At 48.1% G+C, this 12,624-nt stretch overlaps 2 protein-coding genes across 3 annotated transcripts in view; one reads left to right on the top strand and one right to left on the bottom strand.

The window, feature by feature from the left end:
- The window catches only part of LOC119398782 (uncharacterized), a 210,120-nt gene that overhangs the window by 1,609 nt on the left and 195,887 nt on the right, over window positions 1-12,624 (bottom strand). The gene's annotated exons all lie outside the window — the stretch shown is intronic.
- Window positions 1-12,624, top strand: part of LOC119400732 (octapeptide-repeat protein T2-like) — a 209,748-nt gene that overhangs the window by 34,027 nt on the left and 163,097 nt on the right. The window lies entirely within an intron of this gene.

The following is a 12,624-nucleotide window of genomic DNA, read 5'->3' as shown; positions in this document are numbered from 1 at the left end:
ATTGGCAGTTTGCTTCAATATATCGAAACTTTGTTAAACTGAAACGCTGGACTAATACGGCAGTCCAAAAAGTTTATTTTTCATGCGAGAAAAGTGATTTTTTTTCAGATTGAGATCTTGCGAGCACGATTTCATACCGCACTGGGGAAGTCCTTTTCGCCGTGCAGGTGTGTGATGCGTGAAGAGAAAAGAACTGCAGGTTCAACGCATTATGTAATTCTGCCTATTCTGCTGCTGTGGCTTGTCATCAAGCCTAGGATGTTTTCTGAGCTGAACAATTTGCTGTCCACTCAGTGTGACATACGCGCAACACCGAAAAACATTGCACGCTAGAAAAAAAAAAAAGTCACAGTTTCGGCACGAGGGCCAAGCAATGAATGCGACAGCAACAAATTCTAATGTTATTTAAATAAATGCTAGGAGCTCTTATTTGGGAAATGCAGCCCCTGCAATAAGGGAAGTGACCTGTCTATTATTATTATTTATTCAATAATGCAGACTCATGGTCTAAGCAGGGTGGTTAATACAAATACAAAAGGAGTAGCAATGACAGAACAATAATAAAGGCTGAAGAACATTATTTTGCAGTCTGATCACGTGTTGGTAACGTAGTTTCATTCACTACTGGTTCTCAGTAGGGGTGTGCGAATAGTGAAATTTCACCTCGAATCGAATAGTGCCGAATAGTGGCCAAAAATATCGAATATCGAATAGTATATTTACACAAAATGTGTACCGCCAGTTACGGCGAGATAAAGGAAAAATAAAGAACGCTATAGGTGTGACGACAGTTTTATTATGCGCTTGTTCGAGAGTGGCTTTTGTTTCGGTTTTTATGGGCGCACAAGCATGTTGATACAAGAGCTGCCATTCCAGTCAGCAGCACCACTCCAAACCTCCTATTGACTAGCAGAGGGGGTTATGGTAGCTAGTTTTTTTCCCCATGGTCGTGCAATACGGCTCATCTGACAACTGTAATGTTGTGCTTCATCGCCATGGTTGCTCCGGGCCCAAAAATCTTCGGCCGCCCGTTCACAGCAGTGTTTTAAATGTTTGTCGAAACGATGGAAGTTTCTGAATGAGTGGTTTGGTGCGGCAGTGGCGACTGCCCAGCGTGAACAAATTTTTACAAGCAAAGCCAATGAACGAGGGTTGCGCAGGCCAAAGTCGGAACGTTTTACGGCGCTTGCAGCATACGCGACCGAACTATGCAAGAAGTCCGTGCCTTCGTTTCGGGAACGAAGTCGTGAAAGGCTTGACAGTTTTCTCGTGTGTTTTTCTGCGAGCGGAAATGACATAATTTCCTTTAAGATAAACATTCACTCGCTTTTGAACGAGGATGTCAGTGAAAGTTTTAACGAAACGCCTACTGTAACGACGTTAGCGTTAGTTTTTGCCACCGCACCCTACACAAGTTGCACCATTGGCCTTTGTCGCATTGTAGATATTCGTCCTGTAGAATTATTCGAAACTTCGAATACTAGCCATTCGAAAGTCGAATCGAGTTATTCGATTAGGTACTATTCGATCAGTCAAAGTTTCACTTTTAAATTTCGCGCCCAAATCTCCACGGATTTCAAAGCGCATTATTGGCACTTTGGCAGCATTGGCTGAACGAAATTTCCTGAATCTTGGTATGTTAGGTCTATGGCCCCCTCAGAGGACAATATACTTTATTTTTGCTGATTAGGTACTACCATAGGGTCTAGTAGACGCCGTCAAAATCTATGACGTCGTGGCGTTTGGTGTGGGAATTTCAAGGTAGCCTTGCCCACGCGTTGTCTCGCTTACCGTGGTGACCGTAGTAACTTTGGAATTGTGAAGGAGTAATTTACTAATTTGAGAAAAATCGTTTTTCTCTTTAGTGTCACTTTATAATATGGCAGCTCGCACGAACATGGCCAACGGCACAAAGTACGCATTTCCTGGTGGACTTACGCAACCCACTAGCGCCTTTGCCCCCCGCCTCTCTTCTTCATGCACCTATCATAGAAAGGAGACGGCCAGCTCGATTGATATCTGCTTAAGTCCTGTTTGTTGGCAGCGCACGCAGCCATCCCGCCCCCCTCCTGCTTTTTGTCTCCATGCACCTAGCGTGTGAAGGAGACAGCTGGCTCATGTCATCACTGCTTGAGCCCCGTTTGTCGGCAGCACTCGTGCACTTTCACTTGCTCATAGAACATCCTACATGCGGGTGGGATGTTATTGTTTTGTACTTTATATGGAAGATGACGGCTACAGCAAAATTTGCCAGGAGTGTCTGTATAATTGTTTTCAAAATAAAAAAAAAGCAGAACTGCTACGGTCTTAGATCACATGAAAGCACGGCGACAACCTGAATTACGGCAAATCTGTTCATGGTGGTCGCGCATTCTATTTTGCGACATCGCGCACCGAATTCAGGAAGTGCGACCCACACCGGCATCGAAAGTTCCGGTCACCGTTATGCATTCCTTTTACGGAATTCTTGTACTTCGGCTTTGTTGCAAACATTCACATAACGAGCTAGAGAGGTGCGGCTGCCAACAGCGAGTAGCTCCAAAAAGATTGGTCGACTGCTCAAACGTATTGCAGCATGGACCGTCACAGGGGTAAAATGTTTTTAAAATTTACTTCCGGTAAATGCACTTGTTAGTTACGACTGCTCTCGCTTGAGAATTCTATTATTAAGAACCCTAGGAGGCTATTTTGTAAGCGCTCTGCCACAGAACAGAGGCGCTGACGTAACAATACTTCACCGAGAGGACGAGAGGGAGCAAACAGCCAACAGGCGAGCTGAGGGAATTTGGAAATGTTTTCGGCACATGAAGAAATATAGAATTATTACAGCGGAACGTCACTATTGGCAGGCAATGTTTTCAAATCTTGAAATTGAAGAGTGTGATAACTTTAACAATATATTTGTGTTAATGTCTTGAGTGGATCGTTCGATGGCGGGAAGGTGGGGGGGAGCTGGTTGCAAACTATAGGCGCAGAATAGGGGTGAGCCGGACATAAATCAGGCTAATTCAATACTGTGGCAACAGCGCTTACAGTTCAATCCAATCCGAGTCATCTCGAGACTGTTACATACCCGTTCTATCAGACAGAACGGGCCTCCGCCTGTTCTGTCAAAATGATTGACAGCACTGCCGTTACCGGTCGCTATTTTCACGTCTGACTGACAGACGAGCTTCGACCAATCCCGTGCGTCTCCCTCTCATCCTCTCGTGATGTTTCGTTTCGTCAACGCCTCGATTCTGAAATAAACAAAATAGCCCTGCTACATAGCATCTCTGGAGCTCGAGATCACACAGAGTGAGCTCTGAGATATCCGCCAACTAGCGACGGCATGTTTCTTCTCAACATTCAGGATTGCTTGCAAGATACCAGCCTCGTTGGCAACATGCGCTTCCTAAACGATCGCTTGCAAGATAACGAGACTTCATTACGTCTACTGCCATCTAGGCAGTAAGCCTCTACGACCACTCATGCTTGTGACTTGACGCTTGGTGATAAAAAACAACATATCCGGCTCTAAAGGGACCGAGAGCTGGCCAGTATGTGCGATTAGATCCTGGTAGAAATGAAAAGATTGCGAAATATAGTGACAGATTCCAGCATCCTTTTCGCGTGGTGAGTAGGATTTAGTTTTTAAAATCGTGTTTAAAAGCAATGAAAAACTGGTATGTCGTGCAGCCTAGCAAAACAGCCTTGAAGCTGGATTAAGGATTCGATCACTTTGCTCTGTGTAGTCACGTGGTCTGATGCTGTCATGCGCGCCACAATTAGTCATGAAAATTAGAGTATGCATATTATTATCTATCCCCACTCTATTTTGAGCTGCTTACGAGGTAAAAGGAGTTGCACGGTGGGAAGCGGTGCTGCCTTTGCGGTAGCCAACGAAACGTGTCGAACTGCGGTGCATGCGCGCACAGCAAACTGCCGCGCTTGAACGCGAACCGCTCTCGTGCTCACAGTTTGCAACATGTTTTGGGTCTCATTATGTTCAGAAAAATGGTATCTGCATAAGCTCGTCTGTGGCCTTGGTTTTGTGCGACATCTTTCTTTCATCCATTGACAAACGCATTCATGCCAAAACCGACAACAGTGTTGTTAAAGATTCCCTGACACGAAAATTGAAACCTCGAGATGTTTGTGTTGTTTGACTTTCCTGGATACGGGAGCACATCTGACCAATTATTAGTGATGAACGTTGCCTTTAAGATATCTTAATTTGGTCTTAAAGTAAGCGTGAGTGCTCATTTGAGTAGGCTGCACCTTGTGACATCCTGGTACGACGTAGATAGAGGCCCCGCGTGACGTTCCACCCACCCACCCACCCACCCTGCATAAGCTCATCCATCCGTCCGTCCGTCCGTCCCCCTACCCACCCACCCACCTAGGTCTGGGTGCTCTCATGATTGCCTCCTTAAATTGGTGTATACCAAAATTGGCAAGGGAGGGTAAGATGATTTGACGAATATGACTGTTGAGTCATGACATGAATAACGTGAAAATCCTGTCCCCTACGTCATCAAACCCTTTGCACCAGACACGTGTGGCACGTACCCGTTTACCACGGGCCGCGGTGTACGGGTATGCGCCACAGGTGATTGACAGTTTATATCTACCCAAGAACGGCGAGAAGAGGCACTGGTAACTTAAATGCGAGACCGTTAAGAAAAGCCGACATCGGCAGCGTTTACACGACGAATGTAAAGAATGAAAATCAGGATCCCAGCAGGAATCGAACCCAAGCATTCTTCGTGACAATCAGGTATTCTACCACAGAGCCACGCCAAGTCCATAAACTCGTTTGGAAAAAGCCTACGCAGGCGTAATGTCGGTTCCACGTCAATTTTGGTTGTGGTGCTGGCTATCTAATTTTGCAAGAAAGCAATAAAGACTACATGATACTCCTACGATGTGTACTCCTATGACGCAGGCGTCATATCAGATTAACGTCTGTGGTTCCAGTGTTGGCTCCGCTTTCATAGCAGTCTAATAAACATTACGTTTGTATTCCTATGATTCAGCAAGCTATATTGAAGCAGTGCTCGACCCCGGAGGAATAGAGCAACGATAGTTACGTGTGATATTCACATCATCGCACCGCAAAGTGCACTTAGTCCGCCAGAACGACGCAGTGCCATCTTAATTTATTACGAGGCTGGGCAATGGCCTCACGCTGACCGAGTAGGATGCCAGGTTGACTGACAGCCGCTTTGTAGACTAGGCTACGTAGGCCACATACGCCCAGATAGTCTACAAATACGACAAGCACCATCTACTGATGTTGGTCTACCTAGCACTATCCAGGCATACCAGCCTCGACGGCCTATACCTCACCAACGCGAATGGTGACTTCACGTTCCGACATGTCGCCGGCTCTATCGATGGACAATTTGTCGACGAAATGACCGAGGCATCCACGATTTCCAACAGCTGTACTATACCTCATGCTTCACTACACATGAACCCCTCGTCACCGCGATCACGACCGAATCCAATAACAAGTCATGACCAGCTGCTGGCGCCACTGACCACGGTGATGATGACCTTATTCAAGAACTGTCAAGAACTTCTTCCACACACACACACGGGTTCGTGAAACGTGCGTGCGTTCTCCATTATAAGGGACAAGTATAAGCACTACATATCAGCTTACCGCTTCTGGTGTTGGTAATACCCACGTTGCCATTGGCAGGGTCAAGTAACTGTAAACAACTGGTAATATAACACGTATGCGGATCTTCAACATATATGTGCACGTATAAAATTTATACAAATCTTTAAGCGAATTTTGTAACGTATCGCTCAGTAAAAAAATTACGCCACAGTCACCTTCCTGCCGCATGCTTCGCATAACATCGAATCCCACGGTACGTGGGATCTGCCGAATTTTTTAAAGTGTACCCGTCACTAGCCTTGACGTAGCTGTTGCAAAATTAACTAACACCTTTTTAAAGGAATCTGGCGGACTAGAATTCACTTCGGAATTGCCTCAAGACAATTCCATTCAATTTCTGGATGTTAAACTTACTTTCACGAAGGACTACCTGTGCTGGATAACCCTTGGACTAAGAAGAGCCTTTTGCCACATGACGGCGCACATTCTAAACTAATCGAGAGAGGAATAGCTATCACATGCCTCAATTCAGCTTTAATGAAGTCATGTGAGCACAGTTTTGTTACGGGATTTAGTAATCAGATTAACAGACTGAAAGACGCTCATTTTCCTCCCTCCGTTATCACGAGTGTGTGCAAAAGCGCCTTGGAGAAGTTGAAACGTGGAAAAAAAATACAGGAACAAAAAGAAAAATGCGTACGCATGTAATACTTTATGTTCACCGGCTCTCGCACAATATAAAGAATATCACAGCCAGATATAGTGTGCACATGGTGTTTTCCGCGCCAAGCAAATTGACCAGGATTTGCCCTCTGATGGCAAATAAGCAGCCGGCTGCTTGCTCCAAGAAGCACGCCATGCGATACACTGAGTTTGTCAGCAATGTGGGATACAATATTCCCCTAAGCTGTGGTAGGGTGTACATCGGCCAAACAAGCCAGTGTTTCAACAATCGTGCACCGATTGTTGGTCAGCAGCAACATGGGTGGGCACTTGGCAGACCACTGCAAGCGCTGTGGTTGTGCGCCACACTTCAGCCAAGCCACGTTTTCAAGAAGAGCAAGCAGCTGCACTGAAAGGGAGACAGTTGAAGGGTTCCTAATAAAAAGGGCAGGTAGCGAGTGCATTAGGGCCCCATCAGTAGATCTAAGGGAGAAAGAAGCCATGTTTTTGAAAGATAGCCTGTAGACGTGTAGTTTAGATTGTGCAATGCCCATTTTGCCTCTCACTAGGGTTGGCACATGTTCATGTGTGCTGGCACATTTTCAAAGGACGCGTTAGTGTAGTTTCCGGCGCATGCCCTGACTCTGTTTTAGTGGCTCATGATGAATTGTTAGCTCTGCGATGTTTCTATTTCCAGTGATGCTACCGAGGACTTCTGATTTGGAGCAATTTTTGGAGCAGCAAAATTTCCGTTTTGGAGCACTTTGGAGCAGCAAAATTTTCATCTTCGAGCACTTTGGAGCAGATAATTTTGCATCTGGGAGCACTTTGGAGCAGCGAAGTTTACAACCTGGAGTGCAATACAGAAGCATATTGCATTAACATTCAATCACCTGAGTATTATTATGGGGCTCTTATGAAAGCTAGAAATATTTCGATTCATTGCAAATCTCATGGAAAAAATCATCTCAGGAGCATAGGCGTGCGCACAGGGGGAGCGGGGGGGGGGGGGCGGCCGCCCCCCCCCAATCACCTAAGCGGGGGGGGGGCGCAAAGTCTGCCCCGTACATTGACCCTTGCGATAACAATTATATGGACACCCTTGGCGGATTTTTGCCGTCGCCGTTGCCGTAATTTTCCGTATAAAGTCCAAATTATTAACATCACCACGCGCATTCTAGCCGCGGGTAAAAGCTCGCGAGCGCTGGCGACGAACGCGGCTGAAGCGGAGATTAAACTATCCGGACGTCTGTCTCCGTCGCACGGACAGCGCATGAGATAACATCTTCCCGCGTGCGGGCCTGCCGTCGATACTCATCAAACAGAGGAAACGCCCCGCCCATCTTTCGTAAGGAGCATGAAGGGATGCCAGGGGAGCCGAAAAGGGGGGGGGGGCGCATCGTTCGAAGGGCGCAGGCGCTTGCGCGCGCGCTATGTCGCGGCATCAGGAGACGGCTCGTAAACTTGCTGTGCTCTCAACGCTTACTTCGCGTTTAGAGAACTCAGAGCAAGAAACCGCTTCGGTTCCTGGAGGGGCCATATTCCCTTAAACCAGCGTTTTGTTGAGTTACGTGAGATCGGATCCAAAAGAGTTAGCTGCTAGTCTACTTCGTTTCACAATACAATTTTTGGTATCGCATCATTGCTTCGCTCTTAAGCGAAACTGAATTTTTTAACCGTTAGCTATTGACCCCCGCAAGTGAGGGGCGGACGTGTAACATGGCGTAGCCGCTCACTGTGGGCCGTCAGCGACGGGCCCGCTACTGACAGCTGCGCATTTGCGGCTGCTCCGACCAGGATATATGCTTTTATTAATGAGATGACATTTTAAAAAGCAAGCAAAAAATTCGAATTGTAACCCTAGCAAGTGAGATCGAAAGAGCAGGGCCTTTTAAGGGTATTTACCGCAGAGTGATTAAACTCGGACGTGCTGGTATAAGCAATTACGAAAAAGCTGTTCTGGATGAAGATCCATGGATAAAGCATATCTGAGGAAAAGTGTCAACGCGTTTCCACCGTTCGCGTGCTCTTCCATAAACGCGAAGCAAGGAAAATTCGATAATGTCTCATATATCTACTGCGAGCGATCCCAGATTTCATTCCGCGATGTCCGGAAACAGAAGTCACAGACATTTTAGCGGTACTCATGTAGTTATTACTGAACATTGCTTTCCTTACGTGCCGTGCGACGCTTGAAACGAGCTATCAGCACCGTTTCTGGAACAGACGACGTCCGCCGATGAATCGCCGTCGCACTTTCTCGCTACCGATAGGCCTAGACGTCACGAGCCTCTGCGGAGAGCGCGTTTTGCCGTCGAGCCGACTTGCAGAACAGGAAGCTGCGTCGGCACCGTGCATGGCATCAGGGCTTACTCGGAACGCACGCGCGAGCGCCATTTATTCAGCGGAATAATTCTTGGTCCGTGATTGCGACTTTATTGGCAGCCCCAAGATCGAGCTGCACATGTTCTGACGCGGCGGCGGTGCGATTGCCGGTGATAGACGGCCCCAAACCCGAGACTTTGGCGCAGTTTGGCGCAAATTTCGTCCATATTATCAGGATGGCGCAAGTAAATACAATTTGGCGCACTTTGGCGCAGTTGGCGCAGGAGTGGAATCACTGTATTTGTTATGAGATTACCTTGTTCGGTAATTTACTTGAACGCGCGGAGAAAGAAACGGTGACATCATATGAGTGCCGGCACCGCCTTGCATTTTTTTTTTGTGCTCCCCCTTGGCTCGGCTGGCAAACAAGAAAGCGGGGAGGGCACAAAAGAACACGAAGACCAAATGACTGTGTGTCCTCCCCCGCACTGACACGCTATAATGAGATAAAAGTCACGGTGGCTGCCATGTTGAGGGTACTCAGCGCAGAGAACCTGTTTGTGACGTCATGTGAAAGCTAGGTATGCCTATCACCAAAAGCATGCTGAATTATAACTATGACGCGCAGTCTTTTCATTTACACCAGAATCTAATCACACTTTCTGGCCATTGTTGGTCCCTTTAAATGTGAAAGTGTGCGAAAGTTACCATGATAAAAGCACGTGACTCATTCGTGAAGCAGCAGTGCTAAGGAAACTCATTTGGAATGCAGCCCTAAGGTCCTTCAGTTGGAGGTTCTCGGTGGTTTTCAAAATAGGAGTCTTGGACTGCAACAAAACTTATGCAAAGAAACACTTAAACACAAAAATTACATACTTTTGTTTTCTGGAAGCTCTTTAGTGCTCATTTTCTATTTTTGACTTGGAAACACGTACTCATGGAAAACAAAACTGTGCAAAAGAAAAGCAAGTAAAACTCGTACCGTTCTTGTTCGGTGGCTGGAAACTTGCCAAGGGTTAGCTTCTTCAATGTCTTGTTCTTGGCCAGTGAAGAACATAGCCCGACGATTCCTCCAAAGGGCAGAGACCGCCTGCCTGAAAGCTCAATCTCTTCCAGTGTGGAGTTTACCCGGAGGTGCAACCCCCAGCAGTTGCATGCTGTAGGCAGAAATAGCGCTTTCAGTAATGCTCAAGCTGCGGAGACTGGTGTTCTTCTGAAGTGCTTTTGCCAATGCCTGTCCAGAGGAACACACCGATGTTGCACTCTTGAAGGTGCAGTTCCTTCAGGGTATAGTTTGCCTCAAGTGCGGCAATATTGGCCCAGGTGAGTAGGTGATGTGCGTAGCACACACAGTGAGCTTCGTCAAAGAAGCGTTGGCCTTGATGGCTTCGGCAAATGTGGTCAGCTGTTTCTTCGTATTGATCGAGCAAATAGAAATGCTGAGGTTCTTCAGTGCGCTTGTCGTGTGTAAGAGCTGTGCCACCGAGACAAGGCCGGGACACGGCGGCCCCAGCTGAAGTCTGGGCACAGCGTCAGTGACTCACAGTTCACGAGACATCGCAGTGCATAGTCGACATTCCTTGGCAGTATCACTTTCGTGATCTTCACTGCTTTCAGGGTGCTGGCGTTGCGTCGCAGCAGAGACTCCAGTTCAGCGGCAAACTTGAATGTGACTTTGGAGGAGGCAACCTTGAGCTTCTCAATGCCACAAGCAGTGTTGAGACCTTCGAGTGTGAACAAATGACCTCTTTCTTCTTGTCTCGTCGAACTGAAGAAAATGTGGTCGGCCATATCGATTTCCACTTGTCTGAAATAGCGGTCGGGATTCGAACCAACTGACGGGCGCAGCCGGATTGGGGAAGGCACTGGAGGCGCCTTGTAGCCGTAATGACTTGGACAAATTAGGCTTAGCTCGTCGATGCAGAGGTGGTGCTCCAAAAGCCACGAGATCAAAACCGCTGCCTCGCGGTGGACAATCTCCACAGACCTGCTGTAGTCGCAATCATCGCAGTCGGCTTTCTGTAGGCGAACACTGCCAGGCCGCGTCTCGACGAGCTCGTATTCGAGGCTGTTGAGAACTCGATTCCACGCAGTCAATTCGCCGCTCAACCAGCACCGCTCCCCTGGCACTGCCGCTGCACAAGCGCGTTCGAAATCCAGCTGACCTTTCCAGCTGTCAATGCTGACAACGTGGGCAGTGGCCCTCATGAGGCCGAGCTCGCGCACCATGGTGTCGTATGATGCCCCGGTGTCATCGCCAGTGCTTTTATCGTGAGCCGCACGGTCCTCAGGCAACGGCATCGATGAGGTGAGGTCGCCATCACTTTCTCCCGCATTCTGCACAACTTCCGTACTTGAGGCTTCCATCGTCGTACGAAAAGTAGCCGTACCTTCAGCCTGCGGTTGCACCCATCGGCGGCTTCAAAAGACAAACCGTGATACAACCGTAGCAGCGCTTTCACAAACGATATTTTGACGATATAACACGTAGGCACCGCGCCGATTCTTAATGCATGGTTGATATACGATGACGCCAGCGCAACGAAGTCCTTAACCCCAGGAAAGCTTGCGGCTGCTGACAATCGCGCGGAAGTTTTTGAGCGATGGCGCCATGGCGCCGCCACAGCCACAGCCATTGGCCAGCCACAGCCCACAAGTCTTTACGCAAATCGCGTTCGTTCTCGTTCTCGATCTTCGCGTCCTTTATGCTGAAGGTTCGCTAAGATCAGTGTATAGTACACTGAGCTAAGAAATGCTTCGCATTTAAAATTGTGAATCTGCTAAACCGCCGATTCGAACGTAAGCCACCGTCCCGACCTCAGTCGTGACCACCGTACGCACTATAGCGTATGAGAATATTCCCTAGTGGCGCGTCCACGAGGGACCCACCTCGACTAACAATAGCCGGTTCCACTAACGCCGTGACACTCCAACTGGTGGCGTTATGTCTGCGCCTTTTTCATACTCGCCGAGCCGTTTCCGCTGTTTGGCCGTTTCTGACGCGCTTTGCGGCTGCTACGTCGTTCTCTCAAGGTGCGTCCGCATACTTTCAACGCGGTCTCATTGTGGGTACAAAACTGGTGGAGACAACGTTCTTCTTTTCATATTTTCTCGACGCATATCGTTTGCTATCGTGAGAGTCGCGTAGTCAACGCCGCATGCCGCATCTGTCTCGATAGAGGGCCGGAAACTATCTCTATGTTTGTGCGGTCTGTACTGATGTCGGTCCGCCAACTTTTTCGCGTCTTGGTGCTCTCCCGGACCTTCGCTCTTTCGTACCGCCGCTGGTGTTTCCCCGTGAGCGGCAGCGACGCCGTGCACTTTTAGGCGTTTCGTGAGCATCAACCCGATTGATACACTGATGATATATGTATTGTAAAGATCACACGCCGAACAATCGTCTGGTTTGTGCAGTGTATCGAGAAAAGTTTCGCGACTGCATTCTGCCTCAGCGAAGACCCGCATCTGCAATGTGTTCCCTCTGAGTCTTCCAGACCTTTCCGCTAGCAGAACGACGTTTGTCGTACTAGTGTCATGGCGTGGTATTTTCCAGAGTTTCTTTGACCCCAAATCCGTTAAAGTCAAAGTTTTTTTTAGTGCTTAGCAAAACAATTCCTTTTGCCTGGGAAGGTCTACTTATCGTAGTGACGGGTGTAGTTTGTTGCAGCAGGCAACATCACTCCAAGTATCTGTAGGTGTGTGCCCGTTCTACAGGGTTTCCCTAGAGTATGAGCCTGCTTTCAGCGTGTTGCGTGCAGTCTTTTGACTCACCACAACCATGCATGCCATTTTGCGGGTTGAAACATAGGCTGATGGCCCGCGCTTACTCTGAATATATGTCCAGCAGCTGCTGCAAGTCCTTTGTGTGTCAACCAGCGCACAAGGCTGGAAGGCTGCATGTGACCTAAACCCAGTAGATGAGGTTGAAGCCTGTGGCGCTTTCCGCGAGTTCCTCTCCATGCCACTCACCAGGGCAAAAGAGCAGTGGGGTTAGGAGGTTTGCCCGTCGCAGTCCTTTAGATCTT

Source organism: Rhipicephalus sanguineus, chromosome 7 (genome assembly GCF_013339695.2).
Source record: "Rhipicephalus sanguineus isolate Rsan-2018 chromosome 7, BIME_Rsan_1.4, whole genome shotgun sequence".
NCBI lineage: Eukaryota > Metazoa > Arthropoda > Arachnida > Ixodida > Ixodidae > Rhipicephalus > Rhipicephalus sanguineus.
This window is presented reverse-complemented; position numbering and strand designations above follow the sequence as displayed.